Genomic DNA, 14,419 nt, shown 5'->3' with positions numbered 1-14,419 from the left:
GATAAATTTAAAAATATTAAAAGAAAAAAAAAAAATTTCATTTGTTGCATCAAAAATGAAAATCAAAATGTGGTATTGTTGTGTCCGTGAAAGTCCAGTTTATTAAAACATCACATTATTTATCCCGCATGGCGAACACCATCAGAAAAAAAGGATACACAATGCCAGGATTGCACTTTTTTGGGTCATCATGACTCCAAGAAAAAAAATATGAATAAAAAGCAGTCAAGAAGTCTTATGTGCCCCAAAGTGGTATCAGAAGAAACTACAGCTCACCTCACAGAACAATCAGGCATTCACCCAGCCCAATGACAGAAAAGTACAATACGTTATAGCGGTCAGAAGATGGGGACAGAAAGCTGTCTGAAAAAAAATAGGCATTTTATTTTTTTGTAATACAACATACAAAAAACTCTATAAATTCGGTATTGTGATATTCATATTGACCTATAGAATGCAGACACTTAGAATGGAGTTGAGCACTAATGTTAGCTAGGGATGATTTGGTTCCAAGTTAAAGGGCCACTCCATAGAAAACGCATTTTTCCATCGCTGCCCCCCTCACCTGATTGCCTGTCACACATTGAATGTCTCTTCTATGTATTGCAATAATTTCCATGTGGTGCAACCTACTCTCTGATGCTTATCAGGCACCATCTTGATTTTCAGATTTCCCATGCTGTAGCAGCAGTGCATTACATTACCAGCTATAGAGTCAGTACCATCTCTGCCTGCTGGGAGAACAGTATGATTATCACTACCTTCTATATACTTCTAAACAAGCCACAGACTATAAGTATACAGTCAGGAGAATAAGCTGTCACCTCCTTCATTATAACTGTGTGACAGGAGCCTCTAATCTTCAGCAGTAATTTGAAATGAGTTTCTGCCACCACCCCAGTGAAGAACATCATGCAGGGAGCTCTGGTGACTCCTGGAGAGAACAGAAAGACAAGTAATTCCCAGACAGTCACAATGAGATCAGATGACCCACCTGAAGAGAAGGATTCCAGTAATATATAGATAGAAATAAATAACTAACTGCGGTAATATTAGCTGACTTATATATACAGGTGGACTAGTTACATAAAGAATAGAAAAATAGAGTGAGCGGCCCTTTAACCCCTTCCCTTCTCATGATATAAGGGTACGTCACTGGAGCGGGGTACTTCCCGCAAAATGACGTACCCTTACGTCATAGGGATAGCACGAGATCATAGCAGATCTCGCGCTATCCTGCAGCTGGTGCCGGCTGTCACTAGTAGCCGGCCTCCCACTGCGACAGCGGGGGGCATCGGAGATGCGCCCAACCCACTGTTAACCCCTTCCCTGCCGCGATCTAAGTCTGTGACTTCAGCCAGCTCTTGCGATAACATCTATGATACCGGCGTCTTGTATTGTCATTGCCTAAGATCGCTATAATAAGCGATAAGGCATGGCAGGAGAGAAGTCCTGCCATGCCTTATCATAGCGATCATCAGTGCTGCAGTGTAAGGGTGCCTGTCCACAGGCGTGATTTCGCCGGTGGTAAACCACCGGCAAATAACGCCGCCTGATGCTTTCCATAGCAAAATGGAAAGCGCTAGCACCTGTCCATGAGTGGAGAATCATTGCGATTCTCCTCTCGCGGCGAGCAATTCGCACCATGCTGCAAATTGCCCCAATTCTCTGCGGCCAGCCTATCTATCAGATAGGGGTGACCGTCGGAGAATCGGTGGCGGCTCCTGCCCCCGGGCGGCGGGGATCTGCCGCGGGACTTCGCATCGCCCGTGGACAGGGGGCCATAGTCCCTCAGAGGGACACAGATGGTGTAAAAAGAAGAGCAAAATAAAGTACAAAAAATAAAAATGTAAAAAAAACCCCTTTTTTTATGCTTTTTCTCAAATTAGCATAAATAAAATCCCACATATTTGGTATCGACGCATCCGTAACGACGCGTACAATAAATTGAACACACATTTTATCCTGCATGGCAAAAAGCATTAAAAAACGCTAAAAAACTGGGGCAAAATACTAATTTTTAGCATTTTGCCTCCCACAAAAACGCAATAAAAGTGATCAAAAAAACATATGTACCCCAGAATGGTTCCAATAAAAACTACAGCTCGTCTCGCAAAAAAAATAAGCCCTCACAGAGCTCTGTCTACTGTAAAACAAAAAAGTTATAGTACTTTGAATGCAGTGATTTTAGAAAAAAAAAATAATTTAAAAAAAAAGAGGTTTTATTGTTGAAAAGTGGAAAAACCTAAAAAAAAAATGTAAGAATTTTGGTATCGTTGTAACCGTACCGTCCCGCAGAGAAAAATGTATCCTGTCATTTATGCTGCATAATTAATGCTTTAAAAAAAATCTATGGCAGAATTGATGCGTTTTCTCTTCCTGCGATCATAAAAAAATTATAAAAGTTTTCCAATATAGTCTATGTACCCAAAAATGGTGCCGATAAAAACTACAGTTCGCCGCGCAAAAACAAGCCCTTATACGGCCGCGTCGACAGAAAAGTAAAAAAGTTATGGCTTTTGAAAAATGGAGATGAAAAAATACCAAAAATCATTTGGTCATCAACGCCAACATAGGCCGCGTCATTAAGGGGTTAAGGGACTCTCTGAGGTTTCAGGATACAAAATGTATTCAGCATAAGAATAAGAGAATTACAAAGGGCCTGAGAGGTGGATAAGGAAAGCTGAATAGCCGGGTGACCAAGGAGCGCTCTAAGAGGCACCACAAAGGCGGGCGCTGCCCGTAAGCCTCCTGTCTCCCATTATGGATGGAATAGCTCTGGATGAAAAACTAATTTCCTAGAAGTAGCAGCGCATTCATCAGGAGTTACATTGTTGTTACTTCAGCCGCGCTCTGAAGACTGAAGCCGCTGTGAGTGTGAAGTCAAGTACAGATGACGCTTAACTATCGACTGATTTCCCTTTATGCACTAAAAGCAATGTTCAGACCTGGCTGGCTGGGCTATTGACTTTGTCGCACTGGTTTAGTCAGACTGCCATAGATGTTGTGATGAAGGTCACGTTGTTTCCCTTTGATCACAATAAAGCATTTGATTTCCGATGACCGGACTTCCTGGTTCATTTTTGAATGGCTTGAAGGGACAAAAAATACTTGAATGCCCCTCGTAGCAAATGCTTAGCTTTACATCGCTTAAAGGTATCAGTGGGAACCTGAAGTCACAGGAAAAGCCAAGGAGATCTCCAGTCTGTTACTGACGCCTTTCTAAAGGACCTTCAGTCTGTGCAGACATTTCTGCGTCACAATGTTATCCCTACGGGGCTTGAATTCTGCACGTCTTTCCTCTACAGAATTCAGAACGTCTGGCGGAGTTGTTGTTGTGGATTTCTAACATTTAGGATATAAAATTCCACAATTAGAGTCTACAGAAAAATACAGCAGAAATTCCGAGGAACGCATTCTGCAGCCTAAAGCACCAAAATCGGCACTAACTGAATACACATCTCGCTGCAGACGATTCCGTCCCGCGTGAAAGGTCTCTTGTTTCAGACGTGTTTCAAAAAACATCCCAACCGTATGTCATGAATTTTTATTCCACATTCGCCTCTGTATGTTTACCCGCACCGGGACCAGCGCATGCGCAGTTAATATGTCCCTCTTGTGGGCAGAATCAACAAATGTGAATGCGCGGTGCAGGCATTAATGCGAGATTTGAACTACGGTGACAATGTGTAGACAATGTCTTCACATGTCTGACCCAGAGAGGTGTGTTTGTGAAGGTACACAAGACAATCGTTATGTTGGTCCGGCCCACCCACCCGACAGATTGACCTTAATTTGCATGCAGCGCAAAACAAATAATACCCTGATTTTTACCGGAATTCTTGGAACAACATTTACAGCAAGGTGAATACCTGGAACATCATTATGTAGGCGGCGCAGGTAGCTTACTATGGAGAAAACTGATCACAGGTTCCTTTAAGCACGATTGTTAAGACGCAACGCTCAAAACTCCCATCATCTTAATGGAATAAGCCAGGATGTTGGATGGCGAGGGGTTGGCCACAGCTTTAATGGGATAACCATATAACAACAGCAAACAGAAGAACATGCATTTACGAGCCAACCAGACATTCTTCTTCATCCATCTGTAGTGACCTAGCACATCATCCTGGTTCCCTCCATAAATGTCATACATGTTTGTCTTGTGTCGATGCGCTGTGCAAAGCTGTCTTGTTATTTCCAGCGCTTGAGGGGTTAAGTGTTTAATAAAACCCAAAGCCTGCATATAAATGTATCAAGTTATGTCTTGTCACATGGTATGAGAGAGGATATAAATATGAGTGTTTGAGAGCAGAAAGGAGTCCATGTCTTTAGGAGTTTGGTGGTACAGCAGGTTCGGGTACATGGGGGCGCACTCAACCCTCATGTGCTGAAGCATAGAGGAGAAGGAGAGGTTTCCCCTGCTACTATAAATGGATGCTGAATGGAGTGAATCTCAAGAAAGAAGAGTGTCAGTAAGGCCTTAGTCACACGGGCGTTTTTTCACGCGATTTGCGCATCGCATGACGGATGCGCATGCGCAAATCGCGTAACCGGCGCCGAAAAATCGGCCCAAAAATCGCCCGAAAATCTGCTCCTAGCCGCGTTTCATTAGAAACGGGCCGGAGCTGTCCAGCGCATTGCATTCAATGGAGACGGCAATACAGCGGCTCCATTGAATGCAAGCGCTGCGGGCGAGTGTGGGATGAATTGTCGGGAAGGGGTTAAATATATAACCCCTTTCCTGCGATGCATCCTGAAAAGTGCAAAAATAAAAAAAATGTATGTACTTACCTGCTCCCGGCAGCCTGAGATCCCCGCGGCCGTCCTGCAGTGGGTGTGAAGGGGGTGTGACTCAGGCTTGCCCCTGATTGGCTCAGCGCTGAGCCAATCAGAAGCAAGTCTCAGTCACACCCATTCATGAATTCATGAATGGGTGTGACTGAGATCAGCCTCTGATTGGCTCAGGCTGAGCCAATCAGGGGCAAGCCTGAGTCACACCCCCTTCACACCCACTGCAGGACCACCGCGGGGATCTCAGGCTGCCGGGAGCAGGTGAGTACATCCTTTTTTTTTATTTTTTCACTTTTCAGGATGCATCGCAGGAAAGGGGTTATATATTTAACCCCTTCCCGACAATTAACCCCGCGCACGCCGGCAGCCCATTGCTTTCAATGGAGCGGCTGTATTGCCGCTCCATTGAATTCAATGGGCAAACATCGTTCTTCTCTGCCACAGCTGTTCCAGCTGTGGCAGAGAAGAATGATTTGTCTACTTTATGTTTTCAATGGGGTCGGCGCTGCTGCCGCCGGCCCCATTGAGCGCATATAGAGAAGAGAACAGGAATCGCAGATCGCAGATAGGTGCGATCTGCGATTTCTGTTCTCTAATTTATCGGACGAGCGCATAAAAAGCGCTCATGTGTCCGATACCATTGCAAAGCAATGGTTTTAAAAAATCGCCGGACGCATGCGCATGCGCAAATCGCGGCAATAAACGCCCGTGTGACTGAGCCCTAAGTCTGTTGTGTTGTGCAAGGCCCAGTGCAGAGGTACTATTTGCTCATCTGCTTTTCCTATGTGGCCGTCTGAAGTCTGGATCACCGCATAGAGGTACACCCTTTATGTCTAGCACACATACTCGTCCCCAGGGCTGGGTGGAGGTACTACGAGTCAATAATCTACAAGTTATTAATCTCTGAAGTTTCACTGAATTGCCTACACTGTGAAGTCTTTTATTGAACTGCCTTGTATTGTTACACTCATTTATCACAAGTAAAGTTTATGCCGGGCTCTGACCGTTCCCAGACACCCGAGGTACTGAATAATTGACTAATTTATTCGCCAAGGGTCATGCCGGCATATGCAGGAACAGTGGCGTCAAACATGACAAGTGTCTCCCGGTCATACAGATTGTCTGGCATCCCTATCCTAGGGGTGTCCGGGGTCGGCCACGGCGCTACTTTGGCCTTGGCTGCGTGTGTCCCTCCGGGATGGAGCATGGTTAGTGCCACCGTGACAAGCCATTACTTAACCCTCCCAGCTCCCCACGTATGTCAGGTGTCCGGAGTCTCCCTATGGGATGCCGTTGGGCACTACACATCCTTAGGGCTCCTGTCCACAGGTGATAGTGCATTGTGTTACTTGCTATGGAAAGCGCAGCCCCCTGTTCATGAACGGAAAATCATAGTGATTCTCCACTCGTGGGACTCAAATTGCGACATGCTGCGATTCTCTGCGGTCTGTCAGATAGGCTCACCGCAGAGAACTGACAGTTTTCCTCCCTGCTCCCCGGCGGTGGAATATCGCTACCGATATTTCGCCTCGCCCGTGGACAGGGGGCCATAACCATTTGAAAGTGCAGCCCGCCGTTGGACAGCAAGCTTGTAGACCGATTTAGCGCCTTCTCTCCCATGTAACTGCCAGCGCGGCATCTGATATAGATACAACTAAAAACCAGCAAGACCGTGAACAGGAAAAGAATGAAAACAGATGAGAATTTAAAAAAAAATGGTGGGCTGGGTTGGTGTACCTCTTACCCACCGGCAGAAGGAACACCAGGCCCATGTGGTGACCTTTTTGTTCATGAGGCTCCTCTCACCATCTTTTCTTAAAACCACTTCCTTCAACTCCCACCCACGGATAAATAAACCCTTCTCTACCCTCAGCAGTCCTCCGCACCATCATTAGCCACTTCACAGTTAGAAAGCCGTGTCTTACTTTGAAGGGTAAATACGGTCTGCTTAATAAGACTTGTTCTCTGGATTGGTGATTTCTAACAGTGCCCATATATCTTTTATGCATACCACTGTTGACATGAGCCATAAGAGAAGTTGGGGGGCCCAAGATGAACTTTTGCACCTGGGCCCATGAGCCTTTAGCTACGCCCCTGGGCATCACCTCTTAATGTAATCCTGTCTGTACAGAGAGGGGAGGAGGTGAGCTGTGACTATTGTGAATGATGGGTCCTGTGTTATGTATATCTATGTATCTATGTATGTATGTATCTATCTATCTATATATATCTCCATATCCTCTCGGTGTAATCCTGCCTGTGATGATAATGAGATGACAACTGAGAAGCTTTCTCTACAGAACAGGAAGTGTCAGACTATTATTAGGCTTAGTTGTTAATGTGCCGGGAGGGGAGGAGGTGAGCTGTGTCAGACTATTATTAGGCTTAGTGGTCAGTGTGAGAACTGCAGGATTTTTTTTTTTTTAAATATAGATCATGACATTAAAAGTTAAAAATGAATAACCCACAAGTCAGTAATAGCCCGACCCCATAATTCTCTCCCCAAATGAAACTGCTGTTCTCAATGTAATTGTTTTCATAAAATCAGTAAAAACACTTTAAGAATGTTTATCACAAAACCTTAATTTATGCAAGAGGTATTTTTTGATAAAACCTGGTGTAAAACTGCTACAAAAAACCATGAAGTTTCCATTTGCTTTCTCTTTTTCGTTCTGTTTGATCTGGTATTCGCTCCGCCCCTCGCAGGAATATTGTGTAAGTCCCAGACAGATGAATATTCAGCAGATTCCATTTGCGCTCGTAGAACATCTTGTATTAGAATGTTGCATAAAAGAGTTGCTCGTATGAAGCTTTCACGCTCTCGCTTTGCCCTTTACTTTGTATTTTGTTGTATTCGATCAGGCGGCCGGCGTGAGAAGCTCCGGACACAACAGCCATCCAAAGCACCCGACTCATGAAGCCTTCTGAGTCTTGGATGTTAGGGAGGGCCTGCAGCGGTGTCGTCATCTTGATGGGCCTGGTGATAAAAGCAACCCATGTTTGCCAAACTGAATTGGATATGTTTAACTCGATTTTTGGTGAAAATCAAATTTCCCATGATGCCTGCTACAGAGGTCAGGGTGCAGCCAATCAGCATGCAGGGCGCCTCGGAGAGGTCACCAAATCTGTCCTCTATCTTGCATATGGGCAGCAGTTTCATGTCGGCCTTTAATGAGTGCAGCTCTTCTGGCCAGGTGCTACAGAAGTGACCAGCGGCGCATTAGAGCCCGCCATGTGCCCGGTGACGGAAGCACTGAGAGCTTCGGAGGGGAGTGCAGGATCTTCTGAAATCAGCAGCAGCAGCACCACTGACTCAAGTCAAAATCAGAACCTGAAGGCGTAGAATTTGACTCCGTTTTGGATGTGGAATGCTGCAGAATTCCACAGTATTACCTCGACATGTAAACATGCAGATATTGCAGATTTCCTGCTCTCTGATTGGCCAGAGCTGCCCACACACAATGTGCATTAGGCCTTTTTCACACAGGCGATGCCATATCGTCGCAAGAAAATTGCAGTGATATCGCATCGGTGATCTGTGTGATATTGCTGTATTTTCTCGCAGCGATACCGTGATTTTGTGGTGCTAAAAAGTTGTGCGACTTTATAGCACCACCTATGAGGATTTTAGGGAAGGTCGGGGGGAGCTTGAAGCATAAGCCCTACTCCAAAAATAAGCCCTAACCGCTGTAAAAAAGCAAGTAAAAAAAAAATACATCACCTAAGGAGCGAGTCTCCTCTTCACCTCCGCTCATGTCTTCAGTCTTCTGTTAGCCCTTCCTGGATCAAAATCCCACCCTCCAGGAAGGGCTGGCTGTGATTGGTTCATGACCGATCTGGCTCAGCTCATAATTGCCAGCGCTTGATTAACAAATCACAGCCATTCATGCATTCATTGAATAGCTGTGATTGGTTCATTGAGCACTGGCTCAGATTGGCTGAGCCACGGAGCTCGTGAACCAATCATAGCCAACCCTTTCTGGAGCCAAGGATTTTGATCCTCCAATCTACGAACGGCTGGCAGAATATTTCTGTAAGGAGAATTTAGGTGTTTATCAAAGAGAAGATGATCCCAGATCTCGTGCAGAAGTCTGGACCCAGGAGAAATACATATCACACCAGCCTGTGTGGTATCAGATGATTTCTAATTTATTCTAAGGTGTATGCAGTTTATATATGATAAATGACATCACTGGAAAAGTATATACCTCCAAGATTAATAATACATAATAGGCTAAAACCAAAATGATTAACATAAGTTACACCTCTTAAGGTGTAACTATAACATACAATAAAGCCGTTATGAATTCAATAAAAAAGAATGCAAGGGGGTGGGGGTCTAGGAGACTGTCTTATCACCTGTCTATCCCACCAGTACCATGCACGGCTATAGAAGGGTTTCATTTAACTCCTTCACTACTTATACTAGCATCATGCTATATATTTCTAGTCTACAATACAATAAAAGAACAATTAACTGATACATTGATCTACAATTTTCTTAACTATTTCAAACAAGTGTCAGGGAGCTTCAGGGTAGGCCACACCGGAGATGACAGCGCCTCTTAGGTGATGTATTATTATTATTTTTTTCCTGCAGCTAAGACTTAATTTAGGGCTTTGGCAGTAGGATATCCTACTATCAAAATTGCATCGCACCGCATGAAAACCGTGTGTGATGCGATGTAACAGAGAGGAAGGCTCCATAGGGAAACAAGGGCTACAAAACCTCGCAAGTTGCGTGCATATCCCCGCATCTGCAAGGTTATTGACTTGCAATGTTGCAGGCTACAAAACATCACAAAATATGAAGGAACCCATAGGAAAGCAAGGGCTTCACAAACATGCGATTTGTAGCATTGTCACAACACAAGAAAATCGCACGACTTTGTCACCCGTGTGAAAGAGGCCTTAAACGGTTAGGAAATTTCTGCAGCCATTTTTGAAGCCAAAAACAGGACCAGTAGATTGGTGGGGCGTCACAGAAGAACAACTGCAGGTAGTATTACCCCCTCTCCCCATGATATGCAGCTCAACAGATACGCCGGGGTCACAGCAACATGTTTGGGTTCCATTGTTCAGCCCCTCCCTAGATGTGGAACAATGGCAAAAATGGCATTGCCGTATCCAGCACATGCCGGAGCTCCTTCACTAGGAAGGCGTCTGTTGGCCGTGCAGCACTCCGCTAGACCAAGCAGCACAGCTGGCAGCATTTTCTGTTCATATGTGAACATTTTGTACCGGATTGGCACAGAAATCTGGTAATTACATTACCCAATAATTGGTTATGAACTTTTGTTCACACAGTTGTCCGCCCGATCACTGACCATGTAAAAGGGACAACAGTCAGCCAATGAGCAAGCAGCATGTGAGCAGGGAAATGTACAGCTGGACTACAGAGACGAATGATGGCTCGTCCATCCCCACAGGCGATTCTCAGCCCAGGAAAATGGAAATTAAATGCACACAGTTGACGTGCTTGTCGATCGGCATTCAATATATCGGGCTGAGAATTAGATCCATGGAACAGGACCCTAACAGAAAATAGGTCATCAGTGTATGACGGAGGGGTCCAATGCTCAGGGGTCCAACTGGGCAGCGCAGTGCTTCACTTCAGCAGTGTGGCTGTAAGCTCTGCTGCATAAGACTTGCTCGGTCCCATTCCCGTTGAGTTGTAGTGCCAGGCGGAGCTGCACTCAAGTGGATGACCCTGCGAACGCTACTGGCCCTTTGTGTTGCAGATCAAGCATTAAAGTGTTATTGTAGCATAAAATCATGGAAAACGTAACAACTCCAAGATCTGAAATAATATTTTCCATGAATGCTGGATAGAGCCAAGATGCGACTGGTCATTAAGTATGCATGCAGAGTTCTGGCAGCAGCTCAGTGCATTAAAGCATGCTCACATGGTCAAATGCTTCAATCGCTGCTCACAGCAGAAGCCAGAATGGGGGCGAAATGTGATTCAAGTGACTTTGAAACTGTTAATCTCCTGTGATTTTTACAAGGGTGCAGAGTTCTGAGGGCAAATAAAGCTCGTTAATGAGAGAGGTCGGAGGAGATTGGAAGGACTGATTCAGACTGACAGGAAGGTGACTCGCTTTAATAGCCGCGGATTACAAAAGTGGACTTCAAAAAGCTAATCTGAAAACACACTGTAGCATGTGAAGGCTTGAGAGGAACAAAAGACCGAGGGTCCATGTGATCGGGGGGCCGCGTCATGTAAGCAGTTAGATACAAAAGGCAAAGAGTCACCAAGATTGGGCAGGTGGCGCTGAATAAACATCGACTGGTCGAAATAATAGGACTTTCTGCTGCATCATGGAGATGGCAGGAGTAGATGGTTCCGTGCTGCCTTGTGACGGGCGGATGGCAGAGCGCCCACACACATTAGTGTTTACCGAGGGAGCAGATGACTGGTCCGGGATAACTTGTTGCAGAACGTTATCTTATCTTAAAGGGAACTTGTCATCCCCCAACAGATCACTAAGCTAGTGGCCCTTTTACACGGGACAATCTGTTGGGCGCAGACGCCTGATAGGTCATCCCAGCGTGATTGCCCCTGGGCTTTTTCACAGGAACGATCAGCGCTGAGTGAATAGAGACGAAGCGAGTTGGGATACTGCCTGTTTAGACTCACCAATCAATGGTCAGTTTTTTATGTATGCATAAACTAAAGTCCCATGCGTGTTCACAAGACTATCAGAGAGTGCGAACACGGCAATCTGCAGACTTCAGTATGTGTTTGCTCTCGGTATTATGTGGGCATTGTTATATTCATAATACAGAGATCTAAAACCCCATTACTTTGCATCGGGGTATTCAGACATGCACGTGCGGGAAAAAAAATGCAGCATGTTCAATTTTGGTCCTTATTATAGGCCAAAATTGCCCATTAAAGTCAATCGGACCATGTAAATATACATGATCTATGTGCATTCACCATCTACTAATGCATGGAATCAATGGGGACTTTTTTCTTTACATGTAATATGCACACACAAAAAAACTGCAATACGCATGGATACAAGATGTGATACAGGCAGGCATGGAGGCTCTTGTATCCTGTTGTACCGCCTCTAGTTTGGATACAAGATGTGATACGGGGGCATGGAGGCTCTTGTATCCTGTTGTACCGCCTCTAGTTTGGATACAAGATGTGATACGGGGGGCATGGAGGCTCTAGTACCCTGTTGTACCGCCTCTAGCTTGGATACAAGATGTGATACGGGGGGCATGGAGGCTCTAGTACCCTGTTGTACCGCCTCTAGCTTGGATACAAGATGTGATACAGGCAGGCATGGAGGCTCTAGTATCCTGTTGTACCGCCTCTAGTTTGGATACAAGATGTGATACGGAGAGCATGGAGGCTCTTGTACCCTGTTGTACCGCCTCTAGCTTGGATACAAGATGTGATACGGGGGCATGGAGGCTCTTGTATCCTGTTGTACCGCCTCTAGTTTGGATACAAGATGTGATACGGGGGGCATGGAGGCTCTAGTACCCTGTTGTACCGCCTCTAGCTTGGATACAAGATGTGATACGGGGGGCATGGAGGCTCTAGTACCCTGTTGTACCGCCTCTAGCTTGGATACAAGATGTGATACAGGCAGGCATGGAGGCTCTAGTATCCTGTTGTACCGCCTCTAGTTTGGATACAAGATGTGATACGGAGAGCATGGAGGCTCTTGTACCCTGTTGTACCGCCTCTAGCTTGGATACAAGATGTGATACCGGCAGGCATGGAGGCTCTAGTACCCTGTTGTACCACCTCTAGCTTGGATGCAAGATGTGATACGGGCGGCATGGAGGCTCTAGTACCACCTCTAGCTTGGATACAAGATGTGATACGGGCGGCAGGGAGGCACTAGTATCCTGTTGTACCGCCTCTAGTTTGGATACAAGATGTGATATTGATGGGTATGGAGGTGTAGTGGCCTGAAGTACATATATTTGGCCCCTGCATAACTGTCATATATGTCATATCTTCAATGTAGATGCACTGTGCAGATTGTCTTGTCTTTAGTTATGTGTATTGCACAGCTGCAACATGTATGCAACATAATGTCTATGACTGTCTGGGATATGTCTGGAAATTGTAACCGATTGTCATGTCACATGGGTATGAAAGATATATATATATATATATATATATATATATATATATATATATATATATATATATATAGGAGTGCAGTGTGTGCAAGAGGAGGGTTCCATTTCTTTAACCATAGAGTGTGGAGGGAGAGTGCCGGTCACATGGGGGTACCTTCAGCGCTCATGTGGTGAAGAATGGAAGCCGAGGAGAGGTACCCTGATGTTCCATCTCCCTACCTTAAGTGAGAGTGGGAGAAGGAGCTGCAGTGCAGTTTTCAAGTATCCGCCTGCAAGTGAGTGTCAGTGGAGTGATTTGTTCTCCTCCGGTGTGTGAGTCCAGGAGCGGAGTCATACAGATAACACGGACTGTAGACCCGGAGTCATCCTGTGTTCTCCTCCTGACCTCGTTGAACTGTTCTTCCTGCACTGATGTGTGAAGTTTGATGGTGGAGAAGTAAAGTTCCAGTCACTGCTCATTCCCAGTGATTGAGTTTTCCTAATTCAACTGTGTGTGGACTCTCTTATTTGCCCGCTGGACATCCAACGGAGTAAAGGAACGGTGGCATCACCCGTGACCACTCTTCAGGTCCACCACACCACTTATTCAGGTAACTGCTGTCACAGCGTTATGCGCATCCCTCAGGGGAGGAGTTCCTGGAGCCACCGTGACAAATGCCACCTCTACCCCGCCATCTCCTCAGCGTGGGCCTTGGTAGCTGCAGGACATTGCAGAGGCATACAGGTTCTGTATGGTATCCTGTGGCATATCACTCTTACATATCATATTTTTTGGCGATAAATCTGGCAACCGGGCAGCCAGTGTGACAATGTTGTGGGGGCTTCATGTGACCCCCTTGTGTGTGCGGCCGAGCATTATTCTGCTGCCTCTTGGAAGCCACCATGAGAGGAACACATGTGGCTGCAGGATGTCCTGAACATATCGCTGAGCTGTCATTGTCCCTCAGACCACTACTAGGGGTGACCGACTGTTGTATGCGATAGCCCTCCCAGACCATCACACCAGCAGGGGACAGTGTGCCACCCCACAGCAAAGGGACCATTGAGTCATTCCCCCCCAAGGTCTCTAGACATGAACACGACCGTTGGCAGTGCCAAAACTAAACCTGGATTGGTCTCTAAAGACAACTTGGTTCCACTCTGTAGCATCCAGTTTCAATCTTCACGATACGACTGCAAACGGAGGTGACAGTGGGGGTCAGAGGCAATAAATGTAATGGGCGCTGTGAGACTAAACATCCTGCAGCAAAGTGCCTGTAAAGGGTCCCAACAGAAACAGGGTTGTAACGATGGCGCCACCTGTATCTGGATGGCATGCAATGAAACAGTAGGAGCTGCTTGTGCTTGTCAGATGATCCTCCCTAGTGGTAGTCTATTGATGGCGCCCAGAGCTTGGTTGCCTTGTTTGCCCCCACACATCCACTGGTCCCAACACCTCCTAACAGTCTGGTCAAATGGTCCTCTCTACTGGTGGTCTGTAGGGGACATCCTGAGCCCGGTCACCTTGTTT

The sequence above is a fragment of the Eleutherodactylus coqui genome, chromosome 6 (genome assembly GCF_035609145.1).
Source record: "Eleutherodactylus coqui strain aEleCoq1 chromosome 6, aEleCoq1.hap1, whole genome shotgun sequence".
Classification (NCBI taxonomy): Eukaryota; Metazoa; Chordata; class Amphibia; order Anura; family Eleutherodactylidae; genus Eleutherodactylus; species Eleutherodactylus coqui.
Note: the sequence above shows the minus strand (reverse complement) of the source record.